Genomic DNA, 13470 nt, shown 5'->3' with positions numbered 1-13470 from the left:
ATATATATAGCTCTGACGGACCATGCCAAGGAAAAGACTGCATGCTCAACACCTGGGGGACTCTACCAGTTTAGAGTCATACCTTTTGGGTTGAATAATGCACCTACCACTTTCCAACGTTTAGTCAATCATGCACTCAGTGGGCTGGAGGCCTTTTTTATGGCCTACTTAGACAACATCACCGTTTATAGTTCCAATTGGGAGGAGAATTTGACTCACTTGTATAAAGTGTTGCAGGCCTTGAAAAGGGCTAACCTTACTATCAAGGTCACCAAGTGCCAGATAGCTCAGATAAAAGTCACGTATCTTGGTCATGAGGTAGGAGGGGGTCAAATCCAACCTCTCCCCAGTAAAGTACAGGACGTACATGACTAGGAGACTCCCTCTACTCAAACCTAGGCGAGAGTCGTTTTGGGCCTCACTGGATATTAACGCAACTTCATGACGCACTATGGAACCATAGCTGTCCCTCTGACAGCTCCGACTTCGCCCAAAAAAAACAAGGAAGGTTAATTGGACAGAATACTGCCTAAGGGCCTTTGTTGGCTTGAAAGAAAGTCTGTGCAGGGCACCTGTGTTGTGTGTGCCTGATTACAGCAAGCCCTTTATTGTTCAGACTGATGCCTGCGACACCTGAATTGGAGCTGTCTCGTCCCAGTTAGATGACAAAGGGAGGGAACATCCGATCATCTTCATCAGTAGACAACTCAAGGGTAGAGAACATAGGTAGGCTACTGTTGAAAAGGAATGTTTCAGTATAGTTTGGAGCCTTAGGCGTTGTAGGCCCTACCTTACAGGGTCTACCTTCGAGGTCCAAACAGACCATAAGCCCCTGAAGTGGCTTATGCAGATGAATGGTGAAAACCAGAAACTGCTCAGGTGGTCCATTAACCTACAAGGGCTAGACTTCACCATTTTGGTTTGGTGTACAGACACTTGGGATACCCTTATGGCACCCCTGGGTGGGGGTACAACCCTGTGCCCCTAGTGTATGTTGTTGGGCACTTGTGTGTGGCCCACAGAGCAGGCTATGGGCTGGTGGCAGCTCCATGCTGAATTGGACAGGTGCTCTGAGTATCTTCCATTTTATGGATACCCAGGCCCTGCCATTGCAATCAGTTGATTCCTGATAGGAAACAAGATGGCCCCTGTGGCCCCTTGCTTTCTATTGCCTGTTACCTTGTTTTTCCCAAAGTCCTGGGAAGCTATGCCTCTGTCCCTTCCCCCTGACTGGTGTTGGGTGGACGTTCCTTATATGGTGTTGTGGGGAAGTCCAGGCCAGACTGGCTGGAACCTTCCCAGTGACTGTATGTTGTGGGTACACCCTGTGGGTGGGACCTGGGTGAATGGAGTGGATGACCAATATGCACTTCTTGTTATGGGTGTCTAACTTCTGGTTTGTGACACAAAGACTGAGACAGCCCTGCCCGAAACTGGTGTAAATGCAGTGTTTAGTGCTGAATGGCTGGGTACATGTCCAAATACACATTCCTTGTTGTGAGTGTCTGAGAGGGAGCAGAATGGCCTGAATGCCCTGTGAGCCTGACTGGCTGCCTGCCTGCTGAATGCCCTTCTAAGTGATTGGTTGCCTAAGTGTGACCCAGCAGAATGAATGAGAGTCCAAACAGTATTTCTGGGGGCCTCTCACTGCTAGAAATCGTTCAGAAGTTGAAGTTGATACTTGATGCTTACTCTCGAAGCCGAACCAGAAGAAAAAGGTGAACCGCTGTTCCCTTCGTTGCAATCTGAAAGCTGCTGTGCCTTCAAGAACTGATCCAAGAGAGGACCTGGCTAGGAGACCTCTTCCCTAGCTACAAGGGACCATCATGCACCAGTTGATCTTTGTCAAAGCTCCCTGGTAGACAGACCTACGAAAGGCTGCTGACCGGAGAAGGGGACCGCCGAGGAGAACAAAGAGATGCACTGGACAGCCATTCACCGTCGCTGACTGCCGTCGCCGACCGGAGCCGCAGTGCTCCCTTTGCCTAAGAACATTTTGATCCAAGGACCGTCGACCGCTTTCGTCCTGCCTGAGAAAGTCGAGGCTGCCGACGACTGAGGAGAATCCACTGGTGGGTTTCCTGCCACGCGAAGACCTCAGAGACGCAGACGAAGTTATTGAAGCCAGCCGTGATCACGTCCCGTTCGCCGACGCCAGACGACCCGATGCCCTTGCTGGGCCAAATACTTCATTGACTCTTTGCGGCAACAAACACTCGCCGTTGAGGTGCCCTGCACGCCTCCACTTGCAGGACGTTTTCGGCCGATCGGCAAAGCTGCTATCGCAATGAGAGTGTTCAACCATTTCTTCACCGAATCTCGACGACCCGCGGCTACTGCCTTAAAGGGAGTGCACTCAAGAAGGGCCTGTCAACAACTCACTGAAGAACTCTACGAAACCAGGTACTTTGGGGAAGGAGATAAGACTCTAATAGACATTATATGGACTGGGCTTGTAGTACATCTTTATTTACAGGTTGCCCAGGTGGTGGGATCCTCATACAGAATTGTGCCTAGTGGTAGAGGCCCAGTATTCTGCCAACTGTCTAACCAACTTATTTTCCTCCTAAATCTATGGTTGATATCGTTTTGCTGTGTTGATTCGTATGCTATTTGAATTTAGTACAGCTGATACCTTTTAATGGAAGTAATCATGGTACCACCTAGAACTGTATATATTTACCATTTTAGAATTGTTGGAGCACAAAGTGTCTTATTGTGATTGTGTACATAACGATAACCTTATTTATATAAATATAGGACGACCTTTTTCACTAACAGTGTGTGGACATTCCTTTGTGGGTGCTTGGGGACTACACTGTACTTAAGAACCAGCCCACATCACCTCCTGAGAGCTTAAGCCTTGATTGCTCGTCTAACGTTACCAAATAAAGAATCTTGGCTGGGGTACTCTGTGCTTCCACTATGCCATATAGAGAGCAGGAGTACAGACCTCCCCCTCCAGTCTTTATAGTGACCTCAAAGGACGTAAAAGACCACACTTCGGACCGGCCGGTCCTGGACGAAGCATGGCCCTGCTAGGAGCACGGGAAAGAGGTATTGTTTGACTTAAGTCACGCCGCCAGCCTACTATACCCGTCTTTCGCCGCCGTCTTTGAAAAACTGAGGCATATTTCGCACTCTACCTACTTATGGTCCGTGTGTAAGCAGTAGAGGCACTGTAGGTGCTTGTCTTCCACAACCACATTCTGGAGCCTGCATTTGGTGCAGGGTCTGAAGAGGGGCCTTGCCTCCTTCTCCTCCGACATGGTCAGAAGGCGCAAAGTAGGCCCAAAATGACCACTTTTTTTTTTTATTTGTATATAATCTTTTTAGATTTTTACAAAGGAGTTTTCGTAGGTACAGATACATGAAAAAAAAAATGTTGATCACTATTGCTGTTCGTGTCCAAGAAAGTTGTCACAAGAGCTTTAATCGTCTAAACTTTGCAAGTCAATCTAGATCATCATCTAGCTCCTGGATGCGGTTTCCCGCTGACATCAGAGATGGTTAATCTTTTCCATGGCGATGATTAGAAGTTTTGCCGTCGGAATTAGCCATCTAGTTCGAGCTCCTGTGATTAGACGGTTCCACCACGTGTCTTCATCATCTACGAAAGAGTTTATACGCACAGGGCCGAAAAAGGCGTCCCTTTCTTGTTCGATCGCCGGGCAGATCATCAGGAGGTGCCTTATAGATTCTATTGTTTGCAGATTTTTGCAAAGTCGGCAGGTTTTCTCTTTAGGGGCTGCTCTTATAGCTAAGATTTCCTGGGTGGGTAGCAGATTGAGACGGGCTTTCAGTAGAGTTTTCATTAGCAATTTGCTTGGATATTTTATGCAATACTCCATAGGCTCTCTAAGCTTGTTGGGAACAGGTGGCAGATGGCTTAGCAGTTTATTTGAAACTGATTTTTCGTTCGTATTTATCCAATCAAGCCATTCCATTTTCGATTTGATTCTTAAAGGGTTTTGGAGTAGTTCTTCTTCTGAACAAGCTATCTCCTGAAGTGTTTGTTGTTGAAATTCGACCCATTGTTTTAGCATCTGATTATTTCCTTTGGTGATTTCTTCGTTGATCATGCGGTATATTTGAAGGCTCTCTGGGTGTCGAATCTTTCTAAATAGCTGAATTGTGCTTTGGGCCACTATTGCAGTTAGAGAGAGCAGGCCGAGTTCTCGTCTTATTGCTGCGGACGATGTAGATTTATGACCTTCTAGAAACTTCGATGAATATTCGCCCTTGAGGGGCACGGAGCTTCACCGACAACGGGTCCCCATTGCCGGCACCTGAGGAAAAGAGCACACAGGCTCTTTGGAAGAAAAACAGAACTTTTCTCTTCGAAAAACTCACAAAAAAACTTACAAATAGCTCAGAGAGAAACTCGAGGACTCCCAACACTGAAGCGGGTTATCAACATTTTAAGATGGCTACTAGAGATAGGGCTTAGGGAGAGGACTGCCTTTGGATGGGGCAGTATGAACAGAGCACAGTGATTGGTTTAGAGGATAAATACAGTCTTAAAGTGAAACAGTTTTTTTCTTTTACTGAGGATTCCCAGCCTGACGACAGGAAATATTAATGAGCATGTGAATCCATGCCAGACCCCATGCTGGAGAAGTGTACATATTTAATACACTGGCTGTTTGGTGGAATGAGCAGGAGACAAGAGTGTCCCTCTACCCCAGACCTTGCTTCAAAAAATAACAAGGTGATGCAGACTTTAAAGTTTTTGCAACAGGGCGAAACATGAGATCACTGCAGTAGCGGTTTAATGAAATGACCATGGAACCAGAGTGTGCCCATGCCCCTTCCTCGCTACAAAGTATACCCAGCACATGGATATACATATTTATTTTAAGAAAATATTTTTTAGGATAGACAATATAAGGGAGGATAGCTCAAGGGCAGTACAGTTGTCTTGGAAGCAAGACAACACACAACAACACAGGTTTGTATCCCGGCTTTGTCAAATGCTTCTCTCCCCGAATCCTCTAGATCTTCCAGTCCAAAAAGACCTTGGATGCCTAAAGAGATTTTGGGTATGTATGAACCTAAGTTGGATGTATTAAAATGGCTTGCTATGTTTGAATACAATCATGGGCTCCAGGGTATCACAGGGAAATTAGTTGATCCCCTGGTTAGTCTCTAGGCTCCCTCCTGTTGCATCTGATGTGGTAATGGAGTTGGGGGAGGTGGATAGGATGGATTATGAATGTGTAAAGCTAGCTCTGATAGCTAGATTTGGGAATACTCCTTCCCAGTACCTTAAGAGGTTTAGGACCCTCATAAAGCATGATAGTACCCCTTGGGCTACTTGGGTGAATGAATGTTTGAAGAACTTAGAGGGATGGGTTAAGGGTTATAGAGTTAACACTTATGAAGGAATGCAAAATCTTGTTATGATGGAGTCTATCTATGATGCCTGCTCTCCTGAGCTCAGACAGCACTTGGCTTGATTCAAAGGAATTAGATTCTAAGAAATTAGCTAAGGCTGCTGACTTGTGGGTTGCCAACCGGGCTACTCACAAGGATTCAGAGGTAACTCAGAAAAAGGATGAGGGAAAGCAGCCTAAGATAGACACCAAAGAGAATTCAAATAATTCCAGTTCCAAAGAGGGCCACAAACAAAATTATAAGGGGAAACCACAAGGGAAACCTAATCAGGCTAGTGTACCTTCTGGTCCCAGACCAGAAGGTCGTCAGAACAAGCCACCATTCATAAAGACATTTGGAAAATGTTATGTTTGTGGCTCAACGGATCATGTGAAAGGGGATCCCAGATGTAAGGGTAAACCTTCAGGGGTCCACACTGTCTCCTTAGCCTTCGCTCCAGAGGAGGAAGTACAGATGGCCAGTGGAAATATTCAACTGCTGGCTGATGACCCCACTGGAGTCTCAGCTAGTGTATCTTTAGTATCTCTTGGATTGTGGGAACAACAGAATTTAGATGTGTACAATTCTATCCCTCCTAATACTAAAGAGTATTATAAAGACAGTGTCCTAGTCAATGGTCAAGAAACTCCTGCCATTAGAGACACTGGGGCCAGCATAACTGTGGTGGACGAATCTTTTTTCAAGGTGGTGGATGTTGCTAAGTCACCCAAACGCCTCACCAAGTTAGCTGGAAGGCCTGTGCAGATGCTTCCCCAATTACCAGCTCTCATCCAGTGCAATGAAATGACTGTCAGGATACCTGTGAGTGTACAATCTGAAGTACCAGGGAGGGTGCTGTTGGGCAATGATCTGAAAGATCTGGGAGTAGTGCCAAGTTCCCCCAGACCTCCTAGTAAGAGATTACAGGAACTTACCAGACCTGCAAGGGAGAGGACCTTAAGAGGCTCTCCTGAGGAGATGATGGAAATCACTCCTACCCCACTGGAGTTACTAACTGCTATTTCCAAGCAACCAGAAGCAAAGGGGAAACCTAAGACTTCAAAGAAAAAGAAAGCAGAAAGCACTAGGTGGGCGGGAGGGATAGACACACACGGGACATGAGCGGGGGGTGGGCGGGAGGGATAGAGACACACGGGGCATGAGCGGGGGGTGGGCGGGAAGGAGAGAGACACACGGGGCATGAGCGGGGGGTGGGGGGAGGGAGAGACACACACGGGGCATGAGCGGGGGAGGGGGGAGGGAGAGACACACACGGGGCATGAGCGGGGGGTGGGTGGGAGGGATAGAGACACGGGGCATGAGTGGGGGGTGGGTGGGAGGGATCGAGACACGGGGCATGAGCGGGGGTGGGTGGGAGGGCTAGAGACACACGGGGCATGAGCGGTGGGTGGGAGGGATAGAGACACGGGGCATGAGCGGGGGGGTGGGAGGGATAGAGACACGGGGCATGAGCGGGGGGTGGGTGGGAGGGATAGAGACACGGGGCATGAGCGGGGGGTGGGTGGGAGGGATAGAGACACGGGGCATGAGCGGGGGGTGGGTGGGAGGGATAGAGACACGGGGCATGAGCGGGGGGTGGGTGGGAGGGCTAGGGGCATGAGCGGGGGGTGGGTGGGAGGGCTAGGGGCATGAGCGGGGGGTGGGTGGGAGGGATAGAGACACACAGGGCATGAGCGGGGGGTGGGAGGGAGGGATAGAGACACACGGGGCATGAGCGGGGGTGGGTGGGAGGGATAGAGACACACGGGGCATGAGCGGGGGTGGGTGGGAGGGATAGAGACACACGGGGCATGAGCGGGGGTGGGTGGGAGGGATAGAGACACACGGGGCATGAGCGGTGGGTGGGAGGGAGAGAGACACACGGGGCATGAGCGGGGGTGGGGGGAGGGAGAGAGACACAGGGCATTTGCGGGGGTGGGCGGGAGGGATAGAGACACACAGGGCATGAGCGGGGGTGGGGGGAGGGAGACACACGGGGCATGGGTGGGGGGGAGGGATGACACACACAGGGCATGAGCGGGGGTGGGGGGGAGGGAGACACACGGGGCATGAGTGGGGGTGGGGGGGTGAGATCCACACACGGGGCATGAGCGGTGGTGGGGAGGAGGGAGACACACACGGGGCATGAGTGGAGGTGGGGGGGAGGGAGACACACACGGGGCATGAGTGGGGGCGGGGGGAGGGAGACACACGGGGCATGAGCGGGGGTGAGGGGAGGGAGACACACACGGGGCATGAGCGGGGGTGGGGGGAGGGAGAGAGACACACTGGGCATGAGCGGGGGTGGGGGGAGGGAGAGAGACACACGGGGCATGAGCGGGGGTGGGGGGAGGGAGAGAGACACACGGGGCATGAGCAGGGGTGGAGGGAGAGAGACATGGGGCATGAGCGGGGGTGGGGGGGAGGGAGAGAGACACACGGGGCATGAGCGGGGGTGGGAGGGAGGCAGAGAGACACACGGGGCATGAGCGGGGGTGGGGGGAGGGAGAGACACACACGGGGCATCAATGGGGGTGGGGGAGGGAGAGACACACACGGGGCATGAGCGGGGGGTGGGGAGACAAACAAAAACACAGACATGCCACATGGACAAGAGTTTGTGTGGCAGATCCCGCTCCTCGGCCCTCCGCTGGCCACCGTGTGCGATGGCGTGAGCGGGGTCTGGAGGAACAGGGGACACACGGAGCATGAGTGGGGATGGGGGGACAGGAAGGACACACGGGGCATGAGCGGGGGTGGGGGGACAGAAAGGACACACGAGGCATGTGCGGGGGGTGGGGCAGACACGGGCATGAGCGGGGGTGGAAGTAACAAGAGACAGACACGCACCTGCTGACCTGACAAAGCCTCTCATGCGGCAAAGAAAGATGGCGGGCGTCTCTGAAGCCAGACGCACTGTACGCTTTCACCGCATCCAATGAGAGAGCACGTCAGATATCCGCGGACATCATGCAAGCTGCTGGCCCAATCACCGTCCTGTCCGCGGAGCGAACAGGGAAGTCCGTCCGCGGACCGAACACAGATTTCACGAATTTTTTTTAACCTACTTTTTGGTCATTTTAAAAAAAACTACTGGACGCATTTTCACCAAATTTGCAAAAGCACGCTTTCGGGACCAAGCCGCTGCTCCTGGTCCAAATTTGGTGAAAATCCGTCCAGCGGTTTGGGCTGTAGACGCGAGCAAAAAAATGTTGCCATTCAGTCTATGGGAAAAAAAAAGTTTTGGGTCCCCCCCTATAACTTTGCCCCCCCCCGGGACGAATCCTCACCAAACTTTGCAAAGTGACCCAAATACTTTTTTTGCAAAGTTTGGTGAGGATTCGTCCAGGGCGAGCGAAGTTATAAGCCGCCCAAAAAGTGCTCTTCCTATGGAATCAGCAATTTAACCATTACTACATGGCCACTACCATGGCCATGTAATATATATATATAGCTCTGACGGACCATGCCAAGGAAAAGACTGCATGCTCAACACCTGGGGGACTCTACCAGTTTAGAGTCATACCTTTTGGGTTGAATAATGCACCTACCACTTTCCAACGTTTAGTCAATCATGCACTCAGTGGGCTGGAGGCCTTTTTTATGGCCTACTTAGACAACATCACCGTTTATAGTTCCAATTGGGAGGAGAATTTGACTCACTTGTATAAAGTGTTGCAGGCCTTGAAAAGGGCTAACCTTACTATCAAGGTCACCAAGTGCCAGATAGCTCAGATAAAAGTCACGTATCTTGGTCATGAGGTAGGAGGGGGTCAAATCCAACCTCTCCCCAGTAAAGTACAGGACGTACATGACTAGGAGACTCCCTCTACTCAAACCTAGGCGAGAGTCGTTTTGGGCCTCACTGGATATTAACGCAACTTCATGACGCACTATGGAACCATAGCTGTCCCTCTGACAGCTCCGACTTCGCCCAAAAAAAACAAGGAAGGTTAATTGGACAGAATACTGCCTAAGGGCCTTTGTTGGCTTGAAAGAAAGTCTGTGCAGGGCACCTGTGTTGTGTGTGCCTGATTACAGCAAGCCCTTTATTGTTCAGACTGATGCCTGCGACACCTGAATTGGAGCTGTCTCGTCCCAGTTAGATGACAAAGGGAGGGAACATCCGATCATCTTCATCAGTAGACAACTCAAGGGTAGAGAACATAGGTAGGCTACTGTTGAAAAGGAATGTTTCAGTATAGTTTGGAGCCTTAGGCGTTGTAGGCCCTACCTTACAGGGTCTACCTTCGAGGTCCAAACAGACCATAAGCCCCTGAAGTGGCTTATGCAGATGAATGGTGAAAACCAGAAACTGCTCAGGTGGTCCATTAACCTACAAGGGCTAGACTTCACCATTTTGGTTTGGTGTACAGACACTTGGGATACCCTTATGGCACCCCTGGGTGGGGGTACAACCCTGTGCCCCTAGTGTATGTTGTTGGGCACTTGTGTGTGGCCCACAGAGCAGGCTATGGGCTGGTGGCAGCTCCATGCTGAATTGGACAGGTGCTCTGAGTATCTTCCATTTTATGGATACCCAGGCCCTGCCATTGCAATCAGTTGATTCCTGATAGGAAACAAGATGGCCCCTGTGGCCCCTTGCTTTCTATTGCCTGTTACCTTGTTTTTCCCAAAGTCCTGGGAAGCTATGCCTCTGTCCCTTCCCCCTGACTGGTGTTGGGTGGACGTTCCTTATATGGTGTTGTGGGGAAGTCCAGGCCAGACTGGCTGGAACCTTCCCAGTGACTGTATGTTGTGGGTACACCCTGTGGGTGGGACCTGGGTGAATGGAGTGGATGACCAATATGCACTTCTTGTTATGGGTGTCTAACTTCTGGTTTGTGACACAAAGACTGAGACAGCCCTGCCCGAAACTGGTGTAAATGCAGTGTTTAGTGCTGAATGGCTGGGTACATGTCCAAATACACATTCCTTGTTGCGAGTGTCTGAGAGGGAGCAGAATGGCCTGAATGCCCTGTGAGCCTGACTGGCTGCCTGCCTGCTGAATGCCCTTCTAAGTGATTGGTTGCCTAAGTGTGACCCAGCAGAATGAATGAGAGTCCAAACAGTATTTCTGGGGGCCTCTCACTGCTAGAAATCGTTCAGAAGTTGAAGTTGATACTTGATGCTTACTCTCGAAGCCGAACCAGAAGAAAAAGGTGAACCGCTGTTCCCTTCGTTGCAATCTGAAAGCTGATGTGCCTTCAAGAACTGATCCAAGAGAGGACCTGGCTAGGAGACCTCTTCCCTAGCTACAAGGGACCATCATGCACCAGTTGATCTTTGTCAAAGCTCCCTGGTAGACAGACCTACGAAAGGCTGCTGACCGGAGAAGGGGACCGCCGAGGAGAACAAAGAGATGCACTGGACAGCCATTCACCGTCGCTGACTGCCGTCGCCGACCGGAACCGCAGTGCTCCCTTTGCCTAAGAACATTTTGATCCAAGGACCGTCGACCGCTTTCGTCCTGCCTGAGAAAGTCGAGGCTGCCGACGACTGAGGAGAATCCACTGGTGGGTTTCCTGCCACGCGAAGACCTCAGAGACGCAGACGAAGCTATTGAAGCCAGCCGTGATCACGTCCCGTTCGCCGACGCCAGACGACCCGATGCCCTTGCTGGGCCAAATACTTCATTGACTCTTTGCGGCAACAAACACTCGCCGTTGAGGTGCCCTGCACGCCTCCACTTGCAGGACGTTTTCGGCCGATCGGCAAAGCTGCTATCGCAATGAGAGTGTTCAACCATTTCTTCACCGAATCTCGACGACCCGCGGCTACTGCCTTAAAGGGAGTGCACTCAAGAAGGGCCTGTCAACAACTCACTGAAGAACTCTACGAAACCAGGTACTTTGGGGAAGGAGATAAGACTCTAATAGACATTATATGGACTGGGCTTGTAGTACATTTTTATTTACAGGTTGCCCAGGTGGTGGGATCCTCATACAGAATTGTGCCTAGTGGTAGAGGCCCAGTATTCTGCCAACTGTCTAACCAACTTATTTTCCTCCTAAATCTATGGTTGATATCGTTTTGCTGTGTTGATTCGTATGCTATTTGAATTTAGTACAGCTGATACCTTTTAATGGAAGTAATCATGGTACCACCTAGAACTGTATATATTTACCATTTTAGAATTGTTGGAGCACAAAGTGTCTTATTGTGATTGTGTACATAACGATAACCTTATTTATATAAATATAGGACGACCTTTTTCACTAACAGTGTGTGGACATTCCTTTGTGGGTGCTTGGGGACTACACTGTACTTAAGAACCAGCCCACATCACCTCCTGAGAGCTTAAGCCTTGATTGCTCGTCTAACGTTACCAAATAAAGAATCTTGGCTGGGGTACTCTGTGCTTCCACTATGCCATATAGAGAGCAGGAGTACAGACCTCCCCCTCCAGTCTTTATAGTGACCTCAAAGGACGTAAAAGACCACACTTCGGACCGGCCGGTCCTGGACGAAGCATGGCCCTGCTAGGAGCACGGGAAAGAGGTATTGTTTGACTTAAGTCACGCCGCCAGCCTACTATACCCGTCTTTCGCCGCCGTCTTTGAAAAACTGAGGCATATTTCGCACTCTACCTACTTATGGTCCGTGTGTAAGCAGTAGAGGCACTGTAGGTGCTTGTCTTCCACAACCACATTCTGGAGCCTGCATTTGGTGCAGGGTCTGAAGAGGGGCCTTCCCTCCTTCTCCTCCGACATGGTCAGAAGGCGCAAAGTAGGCCCAAAATGACCACTTTTTTATTTTTATTTGTATATAATCTTTTTAGATTTTTACAAAGGAGTTTTCGTAGGTACAGATACATGAAAAAAAAAATGTTGATCACTATTGCTGTTCGTGTCCAAGAAAGTTGTCACAAGAGCTTTAATCGTCTAAACTTTGCAAGTCAATCTAGATCATCATCTAGCTCCTGGATGCGGTTTCCCGCTGACATCAGAGATGGTTAATCTTTTCCATGGCGATGATTAGAAGTTTTGCCGTCGGAATTAGCCATCTAGTTCGAGCTCCTGTGATTAGACGGTTCCACCACGTGTCTTCATCATCTACGAAAGAGTTTATACGCACAGGGCCGAAAAAGGCGTCCCTTTCTTGTTCGATCGCCGGGCAGATCATCAGGAGGTGCCTTATAGATTCTATTGTTTGCAGATTTTTGCAAAGTCGGCAGGTTTTCTCTTTAGGGGCTGCTCTTATAGCTAAGATTTCCTGGGTGGGTAGCAGATTGAGACGGGCTTTCAGTAGAGTTTTCATTAGCAATTTGCTTGGATATTTTATGCAATACTCCATAGGCTCTCTAAGCTTGTTGGGAACAGGTGGCAGATGGCTTAGCAGTTTATTTGAAACTGATTTTTCGTTCGTATTTATCCAATCAAGCCATTCCATTTTCGATTTGATTCTTAAAGGGTTTTGGAGTAGTTCTTCTTCTGAACAAGCTATCTCCTGAAGTGTTTGTTGTTGAAATTCGACCCATTGTTTTAGCATCTGATTATTTCCTTTGGTGATTTCTTCGTTGATCATGCGGTATATTTGAAGGCTCTCTGGGTGTCGAATCTTTCTAAATAGCTGAATTGTGCTTTGGGCCACTATTGCAGTTAGAGAGAGCAGGCCGAGTTCTCGTCTTATTGCTGCGGACGATGTAGATTTATGACCTTCTAGAAACTTCGATGAATATTCGCCCTTGAGGGGCACGGAGCTTCACCGACAACGGGTCCCCATTGCCGGCACCTGAGGAAAAGAGCACACAGGCTCTTTGGAAGAAAAACAGAACTTTTCTCTTCGAAAAACTCACAAAAAAACTTACAAATAGCTCAGAGAGAAACTCGAGGACTCCCAACACTGAAGCGGGTTATCAACATTTTAAGATGGCTACTAGAGATAGGGCTTAGGGAGAGGACTGCCTTTGGATGGGGCAGTATGAACAGAGCACAGTGATTGGTTTAGAGGATAAATACAGTCTTAAAGTGAAACAGTTTTTTTCTTTTACTGAGGATTCCCAGCCTGACGACAGGAAATATTAATGAGCATGTGAATCCATGCCAGACCCCATGCTGGAGAAGTGTACATATTTAATACACTGGCTGTTTG

The 13470-nt window shown here is 49.5% G+C and overlaps 1 protein-coding gene across 1 annotated transcript in view; it reads right to left on the bottom strand.

The window, feature by feature from the left end:
• FBXW12 (F-box and WD repeat domain containing 12) overlaps positions 1-13470 on the bottom strand; it is a 549693-nt gene that overhangs the window by 248964 nt on the left and 287259 nt on the right. The gene's annotated exons all lie outside the window — the stretch shown is intronic.

Source organism: Ambystoma mexicanum, chromosome 2p, assembly GCF_040938575.1.
Source record: "Ambystoma mexicanum isolate Mex_15411 chromosome 2p, UKY_AmexF1_1, whole genome shotgun sequence".
NCBI classification, from domain to species: Eukaryota; Metazoa; Chordata; class Amphibia; order Caudata; family Ambystomatidae; genus Ambystoma; species Ambystoma mexicanum.
This window is presented reverse-complemented; position numbering and strand designations above follow the sequence as displayed.